At 36.1% G+C, this 25,173-nt stretch overlaps 1 protein-coding gene across 1 annotated transcript in view; it reads left to right on the top strand.

Annotated features, from left to right (window-relative positions):
- The window catches only part of ADGRL2 (adhesion G protein-coupled receptor L2), a 383,711-nt gene continuing 363,467 nt past the window's right edge, over positions 4,930-25,173 (top strand). Inside the window, exon 1 of the mRNA XM_021404127.1 lies at positions 4,930-5,064. The gene's annotated coding sequence lies outside the window, so the exon portion shown is untranslated. The remainder of the gene's footprint in view (positions 5,065-25,173) is intronic.

Below are 25,173 nucleotides of genomic sequence, written 5' to 3'. Positions count from 1 at the left end.
TAGCTTAATGGAAACTGCAGATTTCGTACTTCATTTCTTTATACTTGGACTTTTTTTTTTTTAATTGATCCCAAGACTGATTTTTGAGGATTCCTGCTAGTAAACTTCCTGCAGTTCGATGCTGCTTCTTTCAATACCACCTGTTGCCATCTATCCATTAGACAATCTCTTACCCACTTTACAATGCTTCTCCTAATCCCTGGTTTCCTATGTGGTGCTGTATCACATGCAGCACAGATATAGATAAGATGTATCACAAATCCTTTGTCTAGAAATCAGTTATCTCATTAAAGACAGATAACAAATTCACTTGGCACAATCTATCTTTAGTAAATCCTTTTTTGTATGCTATCCCATTTTCCATTTACCACCCTGCCTTCAATTACATTTTTCCCTCAACAATTTTTCTAAAGCAAGTGAGGTCAAACTAAAGGGCTTGTAACTGCATAGGTCTCTCTCTTAGAAACAGATAACACATTTACTGTTCTCCAGTCAGCCACGTCTAGGCTGCTTCCAACCAGGTTTGGGGTTTCATGTTTCCCTTGTGACTATGGGATAGGGTTTATTTGATATCTCTCCTCAGTCTGAATGCATTGTGCTTTTAGTTTTGTTTCCATGTTCCTAATTTCTATAAACTTCACTTTGTTCCTATTATTTATACTGTTTCCTCTGTAGTCAATATTACTGAAAACATACACTAAGTAGTCACTGAGCTTTTTATTGTAAATAGATATATTTTTTTATTTTCACTGACTTGTCTTTGTATAGACATCCTGTGTTTTGTTTTCATCTTTCTTAACTGTGAGATTGTTCTACTGTTTATTTTATCCATGCCAAATTCAGTTTGACTACTGACATTTTTCAATGTACTTCATACTTCTGACCTCCAAAACACATCGGTGTCTGCTGATATGTCTTTTCTCTAATATTCTTCTTGAGAAGGTTCTTCATTGGCATGGAATAGCCTGACCAGTTTCTCACAAATTTCTCCACTCTTTCAGATACGCATTCCATGCAGCTTTATCAACTTATATGTAAAATAATTCCAAGACTGCTCCACATTGAAAACCTTGAATAGATCAATCTATTTGATTTCACTAATAAGACCTTTTAGGTTACCAAAATCTGCCCTCTAAAATATAAAGCATTATTTTTTACTGATTATTCCATTTCATTTTAATGAGAGAACTCATGAGTTTTTCAGATCAGTTTCCTCACGGTAATTCTATTGCTTATTCAACAAGGACAGAAATAGTTTCATCTCTCCCTGGCTCTTGACTTCTTGGTAAACACGTTCATTAATTTGGTCCGAACAGATTCTGTTAGATGCATCACTTTCTTTTTCACTTCATTTTAATCTGCCATGTTACTCGAATGCAGCTCTACAAGGTCACCTGTTTTAATCACATCTTTCCTGAGTAGTACGTACTCTTCAATGCTTTACTCCTTTTATATAATTTTTGCCACTTCTTTGATTATCCATAGTAATTCCTCTAGCATAGTTGAATTTTCATTTACCAGATTTTCTTCTTGTTGTGTACAGTAAGAAGGCATGAAGACTACATGTAGCTCTACCAAGATTTCCTTGTACTTCTTAAGTTTGTTTTGCTTTAATAATATGAATCTCAGTCCTATTTTTTCCATGGTTATTCAGTGAGATACAGTTCCCATTAGCTTTGCTTTTTAGTCATTTTTCCCCTACCTAAAATGGAATTATTTACTATACTTACCTTTGATTTAGTCCAATGGAAGTTTTCTTGCATTCCTTTCCCAATGCGAACTAAATAAATTATATATATGTATTCATATATACAGAAAAGGATTTTCCTGTATGCATTGTTTCTCTTTAACAGACTCTCAATGCATGTATGCATTTTTTTTTCTCTTTTTAATTTACTTTACCCTCTGTTCACAAATTATCCTACCTTTTGTTCTTTTTGCTCACAAACCTGTCTACCATTCTCACTCATCTTTGGATTCTAGTCTCAAGCAGTCTTTGCTGGAATTAACTTTTTCACTTTCTTCCTACCTTCTGTTGTAGTTTTGTCTGTCATATTTTTCCAGTCTCCCAGATGGCAAACATATATATATATATTTTTTTGGACTTTTCTCTGACTCCATATTGTTCTGCTTGTTCTTTTTCTCTCACAAGTCCTCTTGCTCAACAAGGGTCTGTAAATCCCCCGTTGCCCCATTCAGTTTGCTTTCTCTTACACCTTTTTTCCAAATTCACATCTTCATTCAACATTGCCTCCAGACGCACCTCTCTTAAGGTTTTCTCTTTATGAATTTTAGCAGATGACACTTCATCTGCTAACTCTTTCCAGAGAATAAGATGCATCCCATAGTTCCTGCAACCAGTTCATATTGTCCATCTAATTTATCATGTACCATCCACAACTGTCTTCATTCCTTAAGTAGTAATTTCCTATTACTGTACTTTTAAGGTGAAAATCCCCCTCGTAGTTGGTTATTTCTTTCTGTTTGTGGGCATATGGGTTTGTGGAACTGGATTGTTATGCCATTATCAGCTTGGCATTCTGAAGGGCTGATGAGTGTATCACAGGGTGAAGAGAAACAAGAGCAAATGTGGTTCACAGTCCATATCATAGCCCTCAATCAAGATGCAGCTTTCCACACTTTATAAGTTTGACATCAACACTTGGCTTCTCAGTGTTTTGCAGGAGTCAAATTAAGCTGTTATTACCTGATGAGTAGTCACTTGGGGAAAAAAAAAAAAGTGAGAAAATAAGAAATAAAATTTGTTGTCCGGTGTACAAGTAAGATATAATCAAAGAACACATTGAGATGTTCTAGAGAGTGCACAAAGTGGGAACGGGTTTCAGGTAGGTTAAGTGTTACCCAGGTTAATATTCAGACGTACACTGTAGTTCAAAGATTCTCCCATCCTAGTACTAAAATAGTTAAACTTCCAAACCTTCTCCAGTTAAACTGAGCACATTTCTAAGAGGAAGCACTTGTTTATGGGGCTCAGGCAGACACCAATAACTGTGTCACATCACATTTATTACAAAATCCAAATATATTCTCCTCTACTTTGTCCAATATTTATGTGATCATTTATCTGCAGCAAATTTTACTGTAAATGTGATTATTTCCAAGAAGCAATTTCTCATGACTAGATTAAGTATAGTACTTACCATATATTCTGTTCAGGCAGAGGCATCATTTTGGAATCTGCATTACAAGAAAATGTTGGGATCCTACAGAGAAAACTCCATAGGCTTTACACAAGAAACGTGGCTCAGCAATGGAAACGCAACAGATGTTTATTGGACTGAGCTCAATCTGCAAATGAGCTGGAGACAGAGTTTAGCCCTTGTTGTCTTTACAATTTCAGGCTATTGATCTCTGAACAAGCAGTATTTTGCAGAAGACAAGGTTCCTACAAGCCAGAGTTCAGCTGAACTGTTTTAACTGCCAGTACAAGATATTTTGTTCCAGCAAATCTGACAAGATTCTATTTCTCAATGACTAGGTATCGTATTCCTTCATATTTCTGACTGCTGACTGAGGGAGCATGTGACCAGCTGTTCTACTTTGTTTTCTTAACTTTTGCGAAAATTTCTTAGTATGACTACACACGGAGGATCACAAAAGCCTATGTTATAGAATCATTAAGGTTGGAAAAGATCACTAAGTTCATTGTGTCCAACCCATCCCCACCATGCCCACATCTCCACGGTTCTTGGATGCCTCCAGGGACGGTGACTCCAGAAGCTCCGCCTGTGCCAGTGCATCTCCACTCTTCCTGAGCAGAAATTTTTGCTAATATCCAAAAATGCTACTCTTTCAATTTGAAAGTCATCACAATATTAATTCATTGCTTCCTTCCTAACTGTTACCTCCAACCCTTAGCAATGGGACGCACAAGAAATATCCAGTCACTCCAGAGATTGGCACATACTCTAGAATAGAAAAAAGCTACTTCAGTTTCTGAAAAAGGAGCAGGCAATCTACACATTTTGTCCATTACAAAATAGTGTAAAATTAAGTTATTGAAGTACTCTAAACAAAAGAAACAAAGTTTAGATCAGCTTTCTCTTGGATTGGATGCAGGTTCAAGAGGGTTGAACATATTGTCATATTTCTCTAATCAGCTTAAGTACTGCATTTAATTCAAATCAGGAATGTGCAACAGGTAATGTTTGTGATATTTATGTTAATAAGGGAGAAATTCTGAAGTGTTTGAATGCAATTTTTTTGTCTCTCTTTTGTCTTAATAGATTTCTGATAATGTTGAAACATTGGCTGGAGCACACCCCACCTTCTGCCTCCTGTGCAGTAGTTTGAGTGCTGCCTGCCTGTATTTTAAAGACACTTGCACACTCACAAATAATAAATCTGTCAAGGGACACTTGCAAATATCCCATCTCAATTTGTGCAAGTTAAGTCAAAATATTTCCACGCTTAAAATCATTTAGCAGGTTTTACCAGATTTATAAGCATTTGAGACTTTCAGTATAAAACCCGCACTGCGTGACAGACTGAGTTATTAAGTGTTTATAGAAATCTGATCAAATGGACCATCAGAAGTTGGGGGTGGAGGGGGGGAGATCTGTTACCAACTCGGCCATAATGACAGCTTTCCTCATCTTGCAACAGTGACATGAAGAGGGAGCTGTAGCTCTTCTGAGGCGCACAGCTCTGCCTGAGCCGCGCACCCAGCTGAGCCCCTGCTCTCTTTCGCTCCCGCACTCCTTCTCTCACTCACTCACTTTTCCTTTTTCCCTCTTTTTTTTCTTTTTTTTTTTTTTTTGTTTTTATCCCTGTGCCCCTGTGCCAGTTAATTTAAATGTATCTGTTCAAGTGGAGATAATCCATGCAAATCAGAGGCACTGGCTCCCAGTGCTTGATTCACAAAGAGAACTCAGCTTCAGGAGGTCACTCGTTCACAGCTGCTCCTCCCATTATATTTTTCCCTTATTGCAGAACTGCTGCATGTATACAGTGACTGAAAGGACTCAATTTACTGCAACTGCTGCCTGGTTTTACTTACAACTTTCTTTAAAGGGGGACTTACCTTCTATCAGTCTTAATAAGGTAGGAAGTCTGCTTCTTCTAAAGACGTGTAATGCCTCCAGTGTTTGCTCATTATTAGATCCCACTATAATGACGTGTATTGTTATCAGAATTAGGTCCTAATAGAATTGTGCTAGGTGCCTAATGCTTTTGTTACTTGTATGTATAGGTGCAATTGATTGAATGGCTGTTTTTCTGTTTGTTTAGCCCGCTGTACATCCTCCCTCCCACCTCCAGCTTCTTCCTTTCCTTTCCATAATGGCAAGTATGATCTTAGCACAGCAGCTCTCTAATCTGCAAATGTAATCTTCACTCAAGTTTCTGTTTTCTTTTTAAAAACATTTTCTAATGTGCATGTAAGTTTATGCAGTGCTCTGTAGACCCCAGAGGAAAACAGCATCACGAGGGCTTTCTGGCCTGAACCCTTATTAAGGTGCTGTCTTTGGAGCAGAACTAACTGTTGAAACGTTTTTAACAAAAATAAAAAGGTCACCTTTTACTTTGCAGTGTTGTAAACAAGGAAACTCCAGGCCCGACTGCAAATGGGCCTGTCATAAATTTAGCCCACAGGATAAACATATTGTGAATAGGACTGCCAGCAAAAGTAGTGAAATTGAACCCTCACGGTTCTGTGTTAATATCTATTGTTTAGAGAGGCTGGAGAGACAGAGCTCGCTTTGCAAAGTGCAACTCAAGACCATCTGTTTGGATATGATTCTTAAAAACCTCCTTAAGAAAAGTAAAGTCAGCTACTACTTCATTAGTTACATTCTAACTTTCAGTATATACCACACTAAATACTGAAGTAATGCCTCTGACAGCCCTGGTATTATGAAAGCAGATAGTAACTCTTGCATTTATTTATCTATATTTCTTTGAATTAGCTGTCAGAATTTGGAGATGCAAATGATTAAAATAACTATAAAAACAACTTTAAATGTGATAAATCACAAATAATGGATTTGAAGAGAAGTACAGTGAAAAAAAAGTCAGAATTATTCTTACACTGGTCCCACAGTAAAGTTGTTGTTTATTTTCTCACACAGCTGGAGTTAAGAAATGACAGTGATTAGATCTGGAGCGTTTTTATAGACTTACTCCCTAACACAGCCAAGTTAATCAAGTAACAGTTCTGTGAATCTCTAGACGGAAATTAAAATGAAAATTTAGTGACCAGACAGGACCGAAAGAGAAACATCGATATTCTCAAACCTATCTTAATTTCTTCAGGAACACTTGAGGCATAAATTTTAAGTTTTATCTTTCAGAATTAGATATTTTTAGCTAGCTTGCTTCAGGAGAGAGTACTTCCACCCTATACAAAGTATTTCAGTGCCCCAAACGTGCGTCTTTTCTCTTTGATATACAGTCTGCTTTTTGGAAAAAAAAAAAAAAAAAGCATTCTGATTTTGGAGTACAGTACAAACCTAGGGAGTCTTGTCATTGTTAGCATAAAGAAGACATCTACACAAGTATTGCTGTGCAGAGGGCAATTTTTCTTTCTCTGGGATTTGTTAGGTTACTGTACATAGAATTTAGCAGATAAATATCTCTTGCTTCATGGCATTTTGGAGATCCTATTGGTATGCAGGTTACCTTGTGAGGATGGCAACTGAAAAAAAGAAGTATGTTTTATAGCAGTGTGTAATAAAAGCTCTTTACAGTGATGTAAGTGGATTCTGACCTTTCTTTCTTATCCTGTAATTATAATTTGTATTAACTCTTTCAAGTGCAGAGTATTTTAAGTAAATTGATGTTACTTAGGGAGAACAACTATGTATTTTTGATATAGGAAATTAAAAGGTAACCTTTAGAATCCTTTCAAGACAGAGAAGAATATTTACTTGCTAGAAATCTGCTCCACACCAAGAAATTTAGATTTATAGGAAAAGGAATATTTGATACATTTACATACATGCCTCTCCCTGGGAAAAAAAATCTAAAAGAGACTTCTCTAGTTTTTGGAAAGAGGAAGGAAATAGGTTTCAGAGAAGAGAGCTGAACTTAAGGAAAGAGTCAGGATTTTTCATTTGACTAAACCTCTGGTCAGGATACAGTTGGAAAGTAAAGGTGATCCCTGTGGAGTTTTGTGATATACAGTGATGAAATTAGATGACTCACCACTGGAGATATGAAAAGAGAGAAAAAGGTTTTTCTGAGGAAGATTTTTTTGTAAATGGAATAAAATATTATAGCAGCATACAGTTATTTCCGGCTTCCTTTCCACCTTTTACCCAACGACCAATGCGTTACAGGGACAAAAGTGTTCTTTCATGAGTCATCATCAGCATTTCATACAGTTGTTTCCAAATGATGTACTTGATTCTGCTAGTAGGTTCACCAGGTTCACCAGCCATATCTCAGTTTAATTCCTTGATCACGGAAATAAATGAGAAGGAATCAGATGTTTTACATTATTTAAGCCTCTGACTGGATTTTCAGGAAACTCTCAAAGGAGTGAACCTTTATGTTTCATTTTAGGCTAGTTGGTACAGTTTTCTATAGAAAATTGACAGTACCTTTTTTTTTCTATTGGTGTTTCTTCCTCTGCACATTTGCCATTGCTATAGTAACTGAGTCAAACATCTCCAAGATAAGTTACCCTACACTCCACTGTAGTATGTCTTGCAGCAGTCTAAAAGATGCGGTAAACTTTGAGGCTGTACACAGTGCAGGGCTCTTACTCCCCTCAGGCTCTTTTCTGATGGTTTTACAGAAGACACTTAAAAAGATAAATTACCATTTTAAAGGATGCTATAGAGCTTGTTAATAAGTTCCATCCAACTTCTTAAAGGTCTTAGTTGCTTTCTGCTTTAAACATGTACATTTGCTGAACTACACCTTAAAAATATTCTAGAGAAGGAAGAAAATTTGAGTATCCTAAAAAGTGAGTGATAAAGCCTTTGAAAAAATGCACAGCTATAAATGGGAGATCTAATTGTCAACAAAATCCTCAGTCAATGCTTTTTCATTGCTTTTTTCCTATAACTGCAGAAAATTAATACATTCCCCTAAAGCTTCTCATCAAATCTCATACACAATTATATCGCATTCTCCTTTTTTATCATTGCATTGTACTGTAGAGTACATTGTTAAAATAAAACATTGCAGAGTACAGATTTTCTGTTTCTTTCACAGATAAAGTGTGCTTATACCTCTAGGGGTTAAAAGCTGAATCAGATCCGTAACTCACCTACTGACAGACTTTGAAGTTGCTCCTTATTTATTTATTTATTTATTTATTTATTTTGGTCTGAAGCTTTGGATTGACATCCTTTTATATGTTTGGAATTCTTGAGCAGATATAAAATGCTTGTTAATGACTGAAATTAACCTGAGGCCTTATATATCCATCTTCCCCAGGAACTCCATTGAAGTTTCAGTAACAGTTGAGGGTTTTATGCAAACAACTATTCTCATGAGAACACTTTATTTTTCTGTCCTATTGTACTCCCTTTATCATTTCTTAGAGGTGCTTTAAGCCACATTGGACCTTTTTTGCTTCCCTCTCCCCCCAGTACCTGTTCTGGGAAGTGTACATGAAAATTTTCACAGCTGAAATGTACCAAAAGAGGGGCAGATAAAAAGAAAATAAGTGGAGTGGAAATGAATCTTTAAATGGCAAGTCTGTGAAACATTGAACATAGTTATCTGACGTTTTGTCACAGAGTGTTATCTCTTGAGAAGAAATGAGCAAGAGCAGTCCACACAGGAAAAGTAATTGTTGCTTTAATTCTGTCTGTTTATTTGGGATAGCTTGAACTGTCTCCCACTTTTTTATTTCTCTCAGTGTGATAAGATTAACTATAAGAAATGCAGCCAGTAGGCATCTGACTCAAAAACTATGTTCATTTGACCTTTGGACATAAAGTATCTGATGCAAATGAAAATCTAAACAAAGTCAAAACATCAGTGAGTAAAAGCAATACACAGAATGTGGGTCAGCAGAAATTCCACACTTTTAAAACTAACAAAACCTTTGAAATTGCTTGGTTACATTAGTATTAGTATTTCTTTCTCTGTTCCACACTGAAGTATCAGATGCTGAGGTTTTGTCCAGTGTACCTGAGGCAAAATATCTGCGGTGAAATTCTGCATTAGTTTTAACAATTGAAATGTTAGGGAGAGGAATAAAGGGAAAAATGAGGGTAAGGGATGTTTACCCAATAGATAAATATTTCTGCAAGGTTAGGTTTTATAACTTTACAAAGAGTACATGGGAATTTAGAAGTATTTAAAGTCTGCATGATGCTGCCATGCATTTATTTAAAGTTTACATTTGTCATATAAAGGATGCCCGCCTTCTTTCTTTCTTAATTTTGCTAGTTTCATTGGTTATTCTTTCTTTTACTTTATATTTTTTTAACCTTAACCTTTCATATTACACGAAAATGCATGGATGTGAATGGATAAAACTGGATAGCTTGGAAACCGGCAACTCTTCTGTACTTCTCTTCCTACCAAGTTATGAAGGAGGAGGGCAGAGGAGACAAAATGTATCTTATGTGAGGTAAAGGACTGAAAAGGGGATGCAGTGTCTGTCTCTGGAGAAATAAATCTAATTGCAACAGGCCACTGGAGCCAGGACTTAGATATCTGAATTGCCTCTATATAAAAACCTGTGACTTAGAAACTGTGTGTTAGGGAACAGAGTGAAACACTCATTCAAGTCAAGTAACAGAACCCGTGCAATTACTGTTACCTAGTCTTTGGATTAGTGGTAAGTTCATAGAACAATAATAGTATAATGTTAACTGACAACCTAAAATTAAACAAAGGAAAGAAATTTCAAATTTGCTCCATTTAACCTGAGAGTATATATATAATTCCCATCACCTTTCCAGCTGAGAGAAGAATGGTTCACTTGGAGAACTACAGGGGAGAGGTATTCAGTTTTTCTGGCTAAACTTCATTTTCCGTGTTGAGTCCAAACTGCAGAAACAGACAGCTGAGCGAGTAGGCAACACGGAAAGGACCCCATGTGTAAGTGACGTTGTTCCCTATTTTCTGCGGGTCACAGAGCTGGTGTGCACCCAATCTTTCCAACAGTACGAATTTTAGCAGCTTCTGCACTTTCTCTCCAGTGAGTTAACGATAACCCAGTGCCTCTTTTTTCAAGGGAGGGATGGTTCACACAGACACCTGAAAGTTAAGGAAGAGAAGCATTGAGCTTGACAGAAAATTATGCTGGAGATGCTCAATACCATTGACCAGTTGCACAAGCATGTTATGTGGCTAGTTTTTATGTGGAGCAGGCAGGAGGACAGACAGAGAGAAACAGAAGACAACTCAGGCTATAGGAGGGACAGCCAGTGACATTAAAAAAGGCTGCTTAAATGTAGAAGTCATGGTTTACAGCCAGAATATTTGGTTTTAATTTATTCAGAAATCGCATTAATAGATTCAGAAAAACTAAATACAGCATAGAATTTATTAGGGTCTTCCCTGTGTTGTTTGGTAGTACCTTCTCTCTAATGTCCCAATCTCTCCCCCAGGCTCCAGTCTGTCCCCCCAACAGTCAATCAAATGTGTATCATAAAACCTGTTTAATTTCCTACAAAAGATTACAGTAAGTGTGCTTTTAATGTAATGATGTCAGTGGCGGATGATAACATGTATTAAGTAGTGCAAACTGCTGATTATCTGTCAGGATAAATCTGTTTATTTCAGAAATAGCAGTCTGACAACCCCCTGTTGTTAATCATGAAAGTACATTCTAATGCCAGGTACTGTTTGGTTGGAGTCTCTCAGAGGAATGCGTTTGTTAGATTTTTGCTTTGACAGTCTTTACACAGAGTTTTTGCAAATTTACTGTGTACGTATATATATGTTTATTTATTTTAAGAGAAAGGCTAGAACAAGGCAAGAGCAACTTAGGTTCACAGCAACTCAGAGGAATGAATGACTTGAGAAAAGAGAGAGTGGATTATAGGATTACACAGCAGTTCAGACTGTGCCCATGGCTGGATTCATCTTTAGTAATTTCAGTGCAGACCCGTTAGTGATGAACACAGAAAAAGCAAAAGGAAATTTAAGGAGTTCTTTCTCCGAGGAAGTCACTCTGCAGTTTTATTTGTTTATTTATTTTTCAGTATTTACAGCAGTTCCTAATTATATCCTGGTTTGAAAAGACCATCTCCAGATGATACTCACAGCATTCCTCTTTAATGAGATAAATAGCAAACTGAACCAGACAGCTTTTTTGATGTTGTGAATTTGACCAAGGTTTTGCGTTGCAGAAAATGAATATTACTTATTTAAAAAGAAACATAAATGGAATACTCAGGCTTAGCTTACTAAATCGTAGGTGAAGAGGTATTTTGTCTGACTTTATTGCATTTTGATCATTTCATGAAAGCTGTAAAATGCTGAATAGCTTAATAAAAATTGATATTTATATTGACATTTCAGGATTCTAAATAGAAGCTCAGAAAATCTAAACAGATTTTAGCATCTCCACAGCTGTTCCTCCAAGCCTATCTGAGTTCTGACTAATTCACTTTTTCTCCCCACATACCCTCAATTGGTGCTAATATAAACATCTCTCTCTAAAGCAATTTCTCTCCGGAAGATTATGCACATCTTCATCTTAATTCAGAATTTACATGTGTACTTTGCATATTTTTGCATCAGTATGTGTGTTTTAAATTAGATAAAGGTCACTGTCATTCATAATCAAGAAGAAGGTGTATAAAAGGTCAGGATTCAATAAAAAAAACTGATTAGATGTAGAGGTTTGTTCATATGATTCAGTATATCATTGGATAAGTGGAAATCATGAGTCAACAAATTAACCTTGGTATAATGGGTTACTTGCTTCATTAGGATCAGAAATGAGATTCACAATTTTTTTTCCAGTGTACTCCCTCTTTGTCTCTGTAATAAGAAGTACTATGTTGTTGATAGCTACGCAACTGAGTATTTTTGTAATTTAATTTGCCTTAAAATGCAACACAAAAGACAAATCTTGTGTTAGAAGGGGAAATGAGGTGCCAAACATGTTTTCTATGATTACAAATATTGATGAAATGAAAGGTAACGAATGTAAAAATAGATAAATAAATTTAAAATAATGTTGCATATGTTTCATATAGGCATTAGCTTTAGCCTGCTAAAGAAACTGTGCTGAGTCAGGTACTCAAGGTCTGGCATCAGGAGGAGACCCTGATGCAAGTGAGGATGACCTAAGAGCAAAGATAAACTTACACTCCACATATTGATTTTGCCATGAATCTTCTAAATGTTTTTGGGTAAACATTGACAATGCCTCCACTTCCCACTGCAAAAAAAGGAAAAATAGTAATGCTGCTTATGTTCCAGGAGTGTTTCTGCAGGCATGGGTATATCAGGAGGTCTGAGGAGATTTTAGGCTTTCCACCACTGCCCTCTTCATCTCGCCAGATTTCTGGTCACTTATTGCAGTCAAATAAGCAGGGCTGTGGGTCTCTAAACTTGAGTAACACTTGCACCTGGTAACATCTCATGATGTTTCAGTAATATTCTCCAGGATAGAGGTGAAACACTGGCAGTGGAAGGAGTCTGCATTTAGAAAACAATCTTGCCTATGAAAGACAGTAACATTTATACAGAATGATAACACATTATTCTCAACTTCAGACTGTACAAAGTTGGTACAGATTTAATTAATCCATCATAAGCTTCTCAAAACATTTTTTTTGGTAGGGGTGAGGTTGGTTGGTTTTTCGTTTGTTTGCTTTTTTTGACTGGAAAGTTTTGAAACTATTTCAACTTTTACTGTAGCAGAAAAGTCTACTAGAAAAGCAACATTACAATTAAAATAGTTATACATGTCAGTGTTTCAGACATTGTATATTTCTTCAAGCTTTCTTCACGTCTGTGTAGAATAAATATCAAGTTACTACTTATTCACTTTTTTTCCCTTGGGCAGTATTCTGTAACTATTAAATCCTGAGTATGAAAGAAAATTAGACTTGCCTGTTACCAGTATAAACTTACACCCAATGGTTTTCAAATACTATGTAGATAATCTCTCTTTTGTAAACACAGAGTCTTGGGGTTGCTCATAATTAAAGCATCACAATTCAAGCTGACTCTTTTCTGATCTCCATATGCCTCTTTCTCTACCAAAATGTAATGGAAAGTAAACACACTGAACCATGGCAAACTTTCTTTACTGACAGTATCATTTGAACTTCATGTAGCTTTAGTACAGCTATAACAGTAACCCACTATTTCATTCTTTCAAGGACGGACTTTCAAATGGGATCTTAGCAATTGAGATTCTAGTGTCTGTACATCATCATTAAAAGGGTCACACAACTTTTTGCTTTAACTGAGCTTAGCTTACTGTAACAACCTGCTTCTATCTTTCCTCTGTTGGTGGGGCAAGTTGTTTGATTAGCCACCTGAGTTATGCTGTAGGCAGACTCCTGGCACAAACTGGCCTTCGAAATATCACAATCCTGCAACAGAATCATGCACAAGATGTACTTCCTGCAGGGTGCATGTAAACCCAGAGGGTCCTCTTGAAGTAGATCTTCCTATCATCCCAAAAGACTGAGCTTCAGCCCACATCTGGAAGTAGTCTTGTTCACTCTGTCCGTGAACTAGAACATATGTTTCAAGAATGCCTCTAATGGGATTTGACCAGTTGTGTATTCAGATCACGGCACGAGGCTAGAACAAGCCCAAAACACAATAAAATAAGCTTGATGTGTATGTTGAGTCTTCAGTGTTTACCAGTCCACACTACAAATTGGCTTCTACGGTCTACTAAGACAGACAAATCCTTGACATTTCTTTATGTCTAAGGTACTAAAAAAGATTCATTAACTTTAATCTTATTTCAATACTTGGGAGACACAGTATGTCCGAGTCATCACACCTCCGCTCTTGCTGTAGGCATAAAATAAAAGGAAACTTTGGCCACCTCTCCAAAACCATGAAGTCATATGGATCAAGTTACATACTTTCTATTCTGTGGTCATATTTGACTGTCAGCTGATAAAGAAGATGCTCCTTATAGGTTCTCTTCTGTCAATAGCATCTCCAGAGTAAAAACCATAAAAGAGTCCTCTGTACAGAAAGAAAAGTGTAATTCCTCATTCTCCATTGCAGCTGAGGAAGTGGCCTTAGGACACTGGGCGGGACAATCTGGTGCATAATTGCTAAGTGTAAATAATGATAAACTGTAGGAGTTCTGTAGAAGATAATGCAGATATTCCAGTCGGGTTTGCAAGGGTCTTCTCTGTGAAACGGTAGGAGGTGATGAGCAAGTGGAAGAGAAGACGAGTTTATGTAAAATGGCCAGACCTCTTCTGAGTCTTTTCCCTGAAGCAACATTGTACCAGCTGTTATTGCAATGAGACTGCTCCAGGAGGAAGGAGCATGCCTCTTATTCACGCAGTATCTCATACCAATCTTTGGACTGTGGTATCTTGCAGCAGTCCCTGCCCTCATCAGCTTACTCTGGCTGCATAGATCTGTCACTGTGTATGTGATTCATTTAGCCAATAGTGTCTATGTTGGAATCTCTGTGAAGAGAAGGTATTGGAAACGAAGAGTCTCCTAGTTCTGATGCTGGTTTGCAAGGTATGTTTGGAAAAGTCACCTAAGCCAATTTTTCCAAACTTAAAGTTGTGAATTTAAATTTCATGTTTAAGCATCTAAATTAGTGATCTAATTTTAATGTGTACTGACATTCACATTTTCAATTGACTTCAAAGGAAGCTGTTAGTGCTCAGAAGTCTAAACCTATGAAAATCAAGCCAGTTAGACACTCAAACTTGAAAGGTTTCTCCCATATTATCGTTGTTATTTGCATTACTTTAGTAGCTTGAAACCTCAGTTATAGGACTGAAGAGCTAAGTACTGTATTTTATATCTCCTTTTTATTTTTCTTCATTTCTTTATGGGTAAAACCTGGCACACAAGAATGTTGTGATGATTCTTCAGTTAATAGTTGTATATAGCTTTGAAAAATAAATGTTATGTAAACACAGAATATAATTATTCATGGAAGAAAATAGTATTCTTATTCTTCATTCCTTCTTGAAAAAAACTCCTTGGAACTTATCCTTATGATGCTCTATGCACTATGAAAACCACTACACACTATAAAATATAGAGGCCAAATTCATAATTTTCTGTTAAAACATATTTTAAACCCAAAGCAGTTTGAGTAGTGAACAAAAATCAAATAATTGTATACTTGTTAAATTTGAACAGCAATCCAACTTTAATAGCTCTCACACAATTCCCAGATAAATTAAGTTGTACAATGAACCACAAAGCCTTCCTTAGAAACTTTTGTCTTAGCCATACCTCTTCGTTTTAGTTATACTGATCCTTTACTAACAAACAGTAGCCTCTTTGTAACTGGAACCTATGTAAAGCTTGCTTTTCTCCCTGTGGATTCAATAACTAAGCTGCTTGGAACAGCTTTGATGAAACCATCTTCTTTCATAGAATGCAGTTCTGTCAGCTCTGATAAATTCCACAAAATGGTGTCATTTTAACAGATGTTTTCTTTGGGAATCTAGGAGGGTAATGCACTGGCATTTTCAGAACAAACCTTTATGGAAATGGTTTTTGTTTACATGTTTTTGAAACCACGATCTTAAACAACACAAAATATTTTCATTTTGCTTAATCAAAAATGGCTTTTGCACCCACAAATCATTAAGAAATACTTCAGAGAACCTTTTTAGGTTTTGCTCCACTTTAAAACTTTTTAAATATTGAAGATTTTGTGTATCGGAGTGTACAGCTTTGAGATTAGAAACATTATTGCCATTCAGTTCAATAACAGCAGAATTGTTGTATGTGAGGAAAAGCAATTGTGATCTGCTCGAGCTTTTTGTGTGCCTAAACACAATAGACGTGTATTATCCGTCAAGTCCCCAGTCTTAGATTAAAAAGAATGTAAGCATTTCTCAAGAAAAAAAAAATATTACTATTATTTTTTAAACATTAGAGCTTTTACTATTTTTTCAGTGATATGGCTCATGGCTATGGCACCTTACCACAGGCATTTCCCATTGCTATTAATCAAACAGTGCTATTTTAATATATGTAAAGGTGCATGTGTTGGTTTTTTGTTGTTGTTGTTTTTGCAGGGGGAGTTGTTGTTTGTCTGTTTATTTGAGGGGTTTGGGTGTGGGGTTTTTTGTTTGTTTGTTTGTTTGTTTGTTTGAAATAAGACCAGTGGTTAAGACCCAGCACTAACTGATTAGTAAGTTTGTTCAAGCAGGCCTTCATTCAGTCATCAGGAATAAGTGCTCTATCTGCCTGATAAATATCCAGGCTGAACACAAATGTCCTTATTTGTGAAATAGTAATTGTTTTAATGGGCAATTCTTCATAATCTTTAACAGCTATAAATTGATCTCCAGAACTCAGATGTCAAAGCATTGTCCAAGTATTTCTAAGAATCCACCTTTAAGCAAACTACGGTACAAAAGAAGGAAATTTTTAATTTACTCTGGGGACAGAAATTATTAGGCATAGTAGTGAGGATTCTAGAAACACCAGCAAGTCAAGAATATTATTTTTCTATAAAGCAGATAGTATAGTAATCAATCTAGACAGGCATTGTGTATCTTCCAATACTCAGGATTTTAATAAAAGTAATCATCAGGAATTCTATTTAGACTTTCAGACCTTTACATCTTGAACCATTATAAACAGTGATACACTATTTTAATCTGTTTGGTGTAAACTGATTGATTTCTTGCTTGTAAATTTCACAGTCTTCAGATATATGGTAAATGTGAAAATTGATCTACAGTTTTTTTTTGTTTCCTTCCTTTTTAAAAGGCATGGATCACTTGGATCTCCCTTTTCTTAACTATTTTATGACAGCTCATATGAACAAAAAATAAAGCCTGTAGAAAAACTGAGGCATATTTTATTAAAGCTGTATCACAAGTGTATACGTCATCTGAGTGCAAAGGGTTATGCGTGCCTCCTTTATCAGATGGTGTATTAACAACCCAATGTTTGATGCATTTTATTCATAATGTTCTAGGTGATTACAAACTTGAGAATGGATAGCTGAATGAAGTTTGCCCAAAAATGAAGAGAAAGACATACACTCCTGAGCAAAAGGACTCAGACCCATACCTTCCGTGAGATCTGGGGAAGTCATTCTTTTGAAAACTGTGTCGAGAGGTCTAATGTGATAATAAAGGCTCACAGTTCTAGCAGGTTTCCTTAGAATTGTACTTCAGAAATGTGAGATGTGAAAGAAAGGCAATCTGTGCCAGATACTGATTAAATTTAAGTCATCTATCCAAAGCAGTCCCTAGTTGCTTGTAAAATGCTCCATGTAATTAGAGTAACTACACTTTTTAAAGCAATTTACACATTAGCCTTTATCTTGGGTCTCTCTTTGTGGGTGCATTTCTTCTTTGGAATCAATATCCTTAAAATATATGTTAAAAAGTATATGAATTTGAAGCCATATAGACCCTTAAAAAATTCCATCTCTAGTATTGTCCTCATGAATTCCTCTTGCCTTTTGGAGAAGCTTAGCTATAATCAAATATCACACTCTGGATGTTTAGCTAGCATTGTTCAGTGACCCCAGCGGCATTTCACAACCATATTTAAAACTGTTAAGGAGTTAGGAGCTGATTCAAAATCAAACCGAGATATATTAAAATGCCACCAGGATAAAATAATATTAAGGGCTAAACTTTGTCCTTTGTATGTTACACAGGTGCAAATGTCAAACTTGGCAAATCCTTTCAAAACTTTGTGAAGCATAATCTTTCAAATCTTTTTCTAGTCACTGGGCATGGAAGATTTTCCTAATGCAGAAGCCATGCATGTAGTTACAGGATGAACACTGGCCAGATAAAAGGGGTCTGGCTCACTGTAGTGATATTCCAGTTTTAAACAAGTGTCTGCAAGGTTTTCAGGGAAATTGAACAGGCTATTTCATTGAAGTTTTACTGGCTAAAACCAGAAGAATTTCAAGGAGTGAATCAAACTCCTCACATTCAGTAAAACTGTTCCCATCAGAGTCACACAGTGCAGCTGCATGTAGCTTTAAACATTTTTTGTTGTTTTATTCTGTTTATTCAAGGTGCTTTTTTTTTTACTGCCAAACACAGTAAAGCTCCTTGGTTATTCTGCATCTCATTGTTAACAAGGCTATTATCCTAATGGAGGCTAATAATATGATACATATTCATGTTTGTTTAGGAAAACAAGAGTCACTAGAGATAATCCAAAAAATTGTTCCACGAGGGATTATCAGAGATGCAGTTTTCCAAAACTGCCACATATCAGAAAGAGGGCAAAGAACTTGTAACTCCTGTGATTGATCCTCTGTCAAGTCATGATTGCTGTCACCACTAGGTTACATTCCTTCAACAAAGCAATAAGCATTGATACATTTTAAGCTAAACAAGTTAGGCCTCCAGTGTCATATTCCCTTTCTTATCTCTCTCCATACTTCATTCTCCCACATTAAAAGAGATAAATTTGCAACTGAAAAGAGCAGATGGCATATACAAGATCCTCATATAGTACATATTACTGTACTTTAACATTAGTGCCCCTTACATATTGCAATTAGATTTATTATTCTTAGTTGTTATTTCTGGCTAAGAATCTGGTTCCGCATACACTACTTTGTGAGGAAGAAGAACATTTGTAACATCAAATATTACTATGGGTCTCAGGAATTTTCATAACTGGGTTTATAAGCCCTGAAATCCCAAGGGCTTACTTCACTAGAGCTGTGCAAGTTAAGGAATGACTCAACTTTTAAATGTTACATATAGACAAAACTGTATCTTTAAAAATCTAATGAAATAGAGGATGTTTTTAAACAGATTTGAAATGAAACTCTTGCATATGATTCTGTTTTAAGACCTTGAATCCTCTCTCGGACCATCAACCATCATCTGTTCAGTAGTCTGTGATCAAGGATGGTCAGGGCTCTTTGTCTTTATCTGTCCCGGAAACTCTATGCCCTGTCTTTGAAAGTGTTCAGTGGGTAAATTCATACATAGTTCTCAGATATTCCATGCATTTCTAAAGAATGCCAGAGATAAGTTGTTGGATTTCACAGGGAATCTTGGCATTTCTAACTTATTACCTAGTATTTTTAAAGGTTTTTTTTTTTTTTTCAAAGACATCTGTAGATAAAGCTGGTAGATTTCCTGCTTTCATATAATATTAAGGTACATAAAGGTAAATTAAGGTACATTAAGGTACATTAAGGTAAATAAAATTTGAGTTAAGTATTCACTTTTTGTCATCGAATTAACAGTTTGTCCATGGTGAAGTCTTGTTTAAACTGGTTGTCAGCTAACTGTTGACTTTTGCTAAAGATTCTTCACTGAGTGCCCATCTTTATAAAGTCCTCTCAAGTAGCCTCAAGCTAGATTTTAGCTTGACTTACATAAAAGGTAGTGCTCTATCTGCTTTGACTATATGGAAAAGCATTCCTGACCAAGAAATGGAAAGTGGCTCTTCCCACAGTGGTCTGTCACCTCCTTTTGCCAGAAGTTTCCATCCTTCCATCTCTGCTTATGGAGGAGTTTATGGTACACATTTCTTTGCACTGCAGACAAAATGATCTGGGAAAGATTAATGGAGTGTCAAAGGTGAGTATGAGCTTACCCAGCTCATTTGATTTGAAATGAGTTGAAAACATACTCCAATGACCTCCTTCATTTGTCAGAGCTCTGGTGTAGTAGCTTCATGTGATGGAAAACAGCACCAACCAATTCACAGAAATCTTGAAGAAGACTTTTATCTGTATCCTGAAAAGCAGGTTCATAAGTCTCATTACCTTCTTTCCAGTCTTTACAGAAAAACTTATATCAGCTGTAAATGAGGAGCTGACTTCTAAGGGAAGCCAAGCAACCAGCAATGAATTACAAGTAGGCAACATAGGGTTTTTCTGAAGCTATAACCATAGCCTGTATTGGTCATTTCAATTACTGAATGTCTAGGGGCAACATATCCAGTCCAAATTTAGCAAAGTCTCTAACAGCAGTAGTAAAATGCTGTCTCTGGCAAATTCTCTCTTCTCCAGACGCTGGTTCATTTTTAAAAATTACTGTCTAGGTGGTAGACTCTTCTACTATCTTTAGCAAAGAGACTTCTGGAGGTGAAAGGCCCTTTCAACTAACTGTATTCTGACTCCCAGTTTTTAACCCATCTTCCTCCTTATAAATAACATATGGAAAGCTGGAGAACCTAAAATGCCCATAGAAATACTACAAAATAATCTCAGGCAACTGATGCCTCCATTATTTAATGCATTAGTAAGTCAACTGATTCATCTCTGCTACTCTTTTGTCCTCTAATATAATGTTTGAATCAGGAATTGTTAAAGTTCTCATTAGGTTTGTTGTGAGGTTTCATAATGAATTCTTTTTTGCAAGCTGGAAAGTCTTTTGATTTTTGCTTGCATATTCATAGAAGAACTATGTCATAAACAAAGTCTAAATCTGGTACTACTCTCTTGCTAAGCCATTCTAAGACTGTGTTGTATCCTTCTACACTCTGCCTCATAAAGAAAACAATGTCAATGCCAAGTACGGAGGGTGAAGAAGGTTGCTATTTAAAGAATAATTTTCTGGCACAGGCAGCACTGTTGAAGGTACACCATAAACAAAAAAAAGGTTTTGCTTTTCTTCCATAGTGCAAAATTCTGCCTTTGACTATCCCCAAAGAAATGACAATACACTGCTCTGTGCAAGAATGTTCAGTACAAGCCAGCTGAACAGTAGAAAGATAGCTCTTTCTATTTACATATAGAAATAAGATATACATGTATTTTCAGTCTTTTTTTAAGCCCACCCTCTCCCTCTAACATAAATGCCCACATGAATCAATGAGATTTATCCTGTCAACGTGAAAAGAAAAGCATCTATTGATAGATAATGCACATGAATACACTGGTCATGCAAAAGAATCAGGCTTACCTGATATGTTTCATTCAGTGGCAAGTGTATTTGCTTAGTATAGCAAAAAAATTCTGTATCTCCTAATGATGTGGAGCTGAATTCTTTATCTCCCCTGTTGCTAGCTTGCTTTTAAGGCAGAACTGGAGATATCTATCACAGCTAAATAGGTATTTTGTAAATTGTACTTAAATGTCTTTAAGAAAAGTTCCAAACCCCGTGTTGTATAACTATTGCCTGAGATATTATCTAGCTCAGCTGGAAAAACAACTTAATGCTACATTCTTCTCACCAATCAGCAAAACAGAATTTTGTTTTTAATCTCAGATAACAGACTGGTATTAAAGCTAGAATTTTGACTTCCATTTGTCATTTGCTTTTACACTATATGGGCCTTTTTAGGGTACTCATGGAAATGTTAACAATAATACACAAAATCACTGTCTTGTGACATAATTGATTAGCTGATCCGGGTTTCCTATTCTATTTCTTTAATACTTTTTTTTCCAAGAATAATGGTTATATTTATAGAAATATAATAATTTTCCATGCTAAAGTAAAATGATATTTGACATTAAAAAAAGGTCAGGTGTCATACTGTAAACCACAATGAGTATTGCTTGTAAAGATTATTGAATTAAATGGTACATATATTTGACAAAGTATAGAATTCAAATAACTGCCGAAGTAGCAGTGCCCTTTTATGTGCCATGGATTTACTGACATTTGCTAACTGTAAAAATGTAAAACAGTTTGCACATAATAGGCATTATCTTTTTTTTTTTTTTAAGTCTAATTGAAGAACACATCTATTTTCACCATTCCTTCTGCTTTTGAGCACACATTTAGACAGATATCTGTTCGTACACCCAACTGTTCTTGTGGCTCTTGTAGACAAATACATTCACTTCTTGAAGGCATTTTCACACTGTGCATACTTTAAACTATACTTTTTTTCATTTCTTAAAAAAAAAAAACCTGCAGACTTGATCCAAGGCTTTGGAGTGTGAGGGTAGTATCATAGCTTCTCTATGGTACTTGCCTACACCACAGATCTGTCAAAGTTCAGTGTGACTGACTGTTCCTAACTGAAGTGCCAGGCATTTTAAGGGTCAGAAGCATTGTCAGAATTATGCCAGAATTTGTCTGAATGAAACACTAGTACTTCAAGAACTGCCAGTGTATCATTTCAGTTCTGAAGGCAGATTAGCTAAAAAGGAATTTTAGCACTGATATGTTTGAATAATAATAGTTTGCAAATGTAGCACCTTTTGTCTGTGCTTACAGTTAAAAATAGAAAAGCTGTAGAGAAGAAGGCTAGTTCTGTTGAACAAACCTGTCCCACACTACTGTAAAACCCTCACAAGAATGAACTATTTATTAACCAAATGAGTTGGTTCACTTTAAAGGGATATTACCACATTCACATTAATCTGTATTTTCAGACAACTTTCTGTACTAATATTAGATTATAATGGAAAAAATTTGCTTAATTTTGTTTCATTTTTTTAATTTGCAGCATATCTTTCACTATATGGTGACCCAGCCTAACCAAAAATCTCAGACCAGTCAGTTCCATGTTCAATGTTGAAGAGATATTTTGACCTAATAATCTGTCTCTTTAATAGTTTTGTATATTAGAATGTGAATTCAACAGAGGAAGGCAGCTATCTGGCATCTTTTCATTGCTCATCATCCATTTGTCATCAGCAAGGGTGCTATTCAAGGTACACTTAAATCTTCCTTCATTGTTTATCCTTTCTGGACCTTTCAAGCTTTCAACTAGTGAGACCAGCTCACTAGTTCTGCTAACTCAGGGCTGGTTTTTGCATTTCTTTCTTCAAACTCACATCAGCTATTACACTCAAGAAATAAAGTCTTAATTATAAAGCAGCAGTTAAAATTGAAACAATATGTGTTGCTTTCCTACAAAATGTGTTTTAAAAAAACCTCATAACATGCATGCAGTGTAGTATCTGATATGTTGATTGTGCAGAGTACTTCAGGTTCTGATGTGAGAATTGCCATGATGGATAGATAGAAACCTTGTTTTCAATGAACAGCGGCAAAAAAAATAGTCACATATAATTCAATGTCAACACTCAATTTTCAGACATGGGTGCTTTAACAATACTGCCAAATCTTGCATTCAGTAAATTAAATCAGCACTTAGGCAAATAAAACAGCCATTTGAGTGACAATTTCAACATACAAATGAGGTATTCAGATGTCAGCAATTGAAAAATACACATTGGCCTTTTGAATTTAAGCCAAGGTTGGTTCCGGGCTATATTAAGAAGGCTTAAGAGTTTATAGAAGGATCAAAACCACTTTTGAAGTTATCTCAATTTTTCTGGGACAAAGGCAGATGGGATCAGATTTCTTTGTGAAGTTTTCTCTGTTTACCTATATTGCATTGGTTTTTTGATGTAAAATGTTCTTTTGTCATTTTATTTGGAGATGAAAGATCAGCTTTATCCTTTACTTTTTTATAAAAAAAAAATAATTGGAAATTTTATCTTTAATTATGACTGTAACTTTCAAAAGTTATAAAAGTAACTACAAAAACCAAAGTATAGTGCTGTTCTTGTTACAAATTTATTAAATAGTACTAGTGTGCTGTCTGCAAACCTTCATTCTTACTAGAAGCTCACTACCCTAAGCTCTTTCTAAACAGACTGGAAAAATTCCTGCACTAGATCTAAGTGCAAGACAAAGCAAAGAGTACAAAACAGAAGACATGAGACAAAATTCACCAATACAGTAAGCAGTATTATTTGTGAAGCATAAGCCTTATCATTCACAGGTGCATCAGAGCAAAGTGGTTTTAAGGAGGAATTTGAAGTGGAACAGTGATGTGTTATTTAACACACAAATTAGCTCTGATATTAATGGGCATGATCTCTGCCTATTCTGATAATGTAATCTATTTTAGCTTATTTGCTAGCTCCTTGAAATTGCTAGGTACCCATTTACTGGATTAATTAATTAAACATATTTAAATTATGCATTAGTCATGGCTTTAGAAAGTTAGAGTAAATAACATAGGCTTTATTAATTTTTCCTCTCTTGTAATTCTCCTATCCCCAGTCTCTAATTTTCATTAATTTTACTTTCATTTTTTCTTCCTTTTAATTTTTTGTTAATTTTTTAAAAATACTGCTAGTTGTGTCACCATTGGCTGAGAAAGGAGCAGATGTCTTTTCTCTGAAGTGACACCAGAACTGATCCATGGAACAACTGAGCATAGAGTTGACCCTAGGGACGGAATACACCCAGTTTTCCCTATGACAAGCTGTCAAGGTTGGAGGCTTAATAAATTAAAGCAATTTTTTTTTAAAATGCAAAATATTTTCCACCACTTTTATATTTTCTGCATTGTTCTGCCTTCGTACAGGAGACAGAGAAATGTAAATGTCAAACATTCACTTCTGTTTAAATGGGCTCATTATACCACAACATGTTGAGGTTTTTTCCCTACCGGCCGGTTCTTTTCACTGTCGTACCCTGTAAGTACTTTCCTTGCACCTGCCTGAGGAGACTAATCCTCTATTAAAACATGTTCAAACTGAGCGAATGCAGAAATAGCAATCATTTCACTCAAAGAGAATGAATCAAAACCTTGTAAAGATAAATAAATCAGGGTAGCTTTGGTGAACAAATTTGGCTGTTTGGTCTGCACTTGGAGCTTTGTTACCTCACTATTTTCCATCTGGAGAGCAGTCTTTGCCCTTAGGGCATGGGCCTATTTTGAGTACAGTGTGAAGTAAACTCCCCAGATGTAGGCCCTCAGTGACATGGGCATGCATCCCACGTGGACATCACCGGTCTGGGGCACAATCTTCCTTCACCAGTGAGTACCCCAGCAACCCGCCATAGTCTCATTTTCTTCTCCAGGACCATGGTTATTGACTTAGATGGGACCATAATTATGAATAATAATATGAATGGTGATATATATATATTCATATATATATATTCATAATTATGAATAATAATATGAATATGATGACGGAATCGAGTGTACCCTCAGCAAGTTTGCAGATGACACCAAGCTGAGCGGTGCAGTCAATACACTGGAAGGAAGGGAAGCCATCCAGAGGGACCTGGACAGGCTGGACAAGTGGGCCCACGAGAACCTAATGAGGTTCAACAAGGCCAAGTGCAGGGTGCTGCACTTGGGCCGGGGCAATCCCAGGTATTTATACAACCTGGGGGA

The sequence above is a fragment of the Numida meleagris genome, chromosome 7, assembly GCF_002078875.1.
Source record: "Numida meleagris isolate 19003 breed g44 Domestic line chromosome 7, NumMel1.0, whole genome shotgun sequence".
NCBI classification, from domain to species: Eukaryota; Metazoa; Chordata; class Aves; order Galliformes; family Numididae; genus Numida; species Numida meleagris.
The sequence above is the reverse complement of the archived record's forward strand: the minus strand, read 5'-3'. Positions and strand labels throughout refer to the sequence as shown.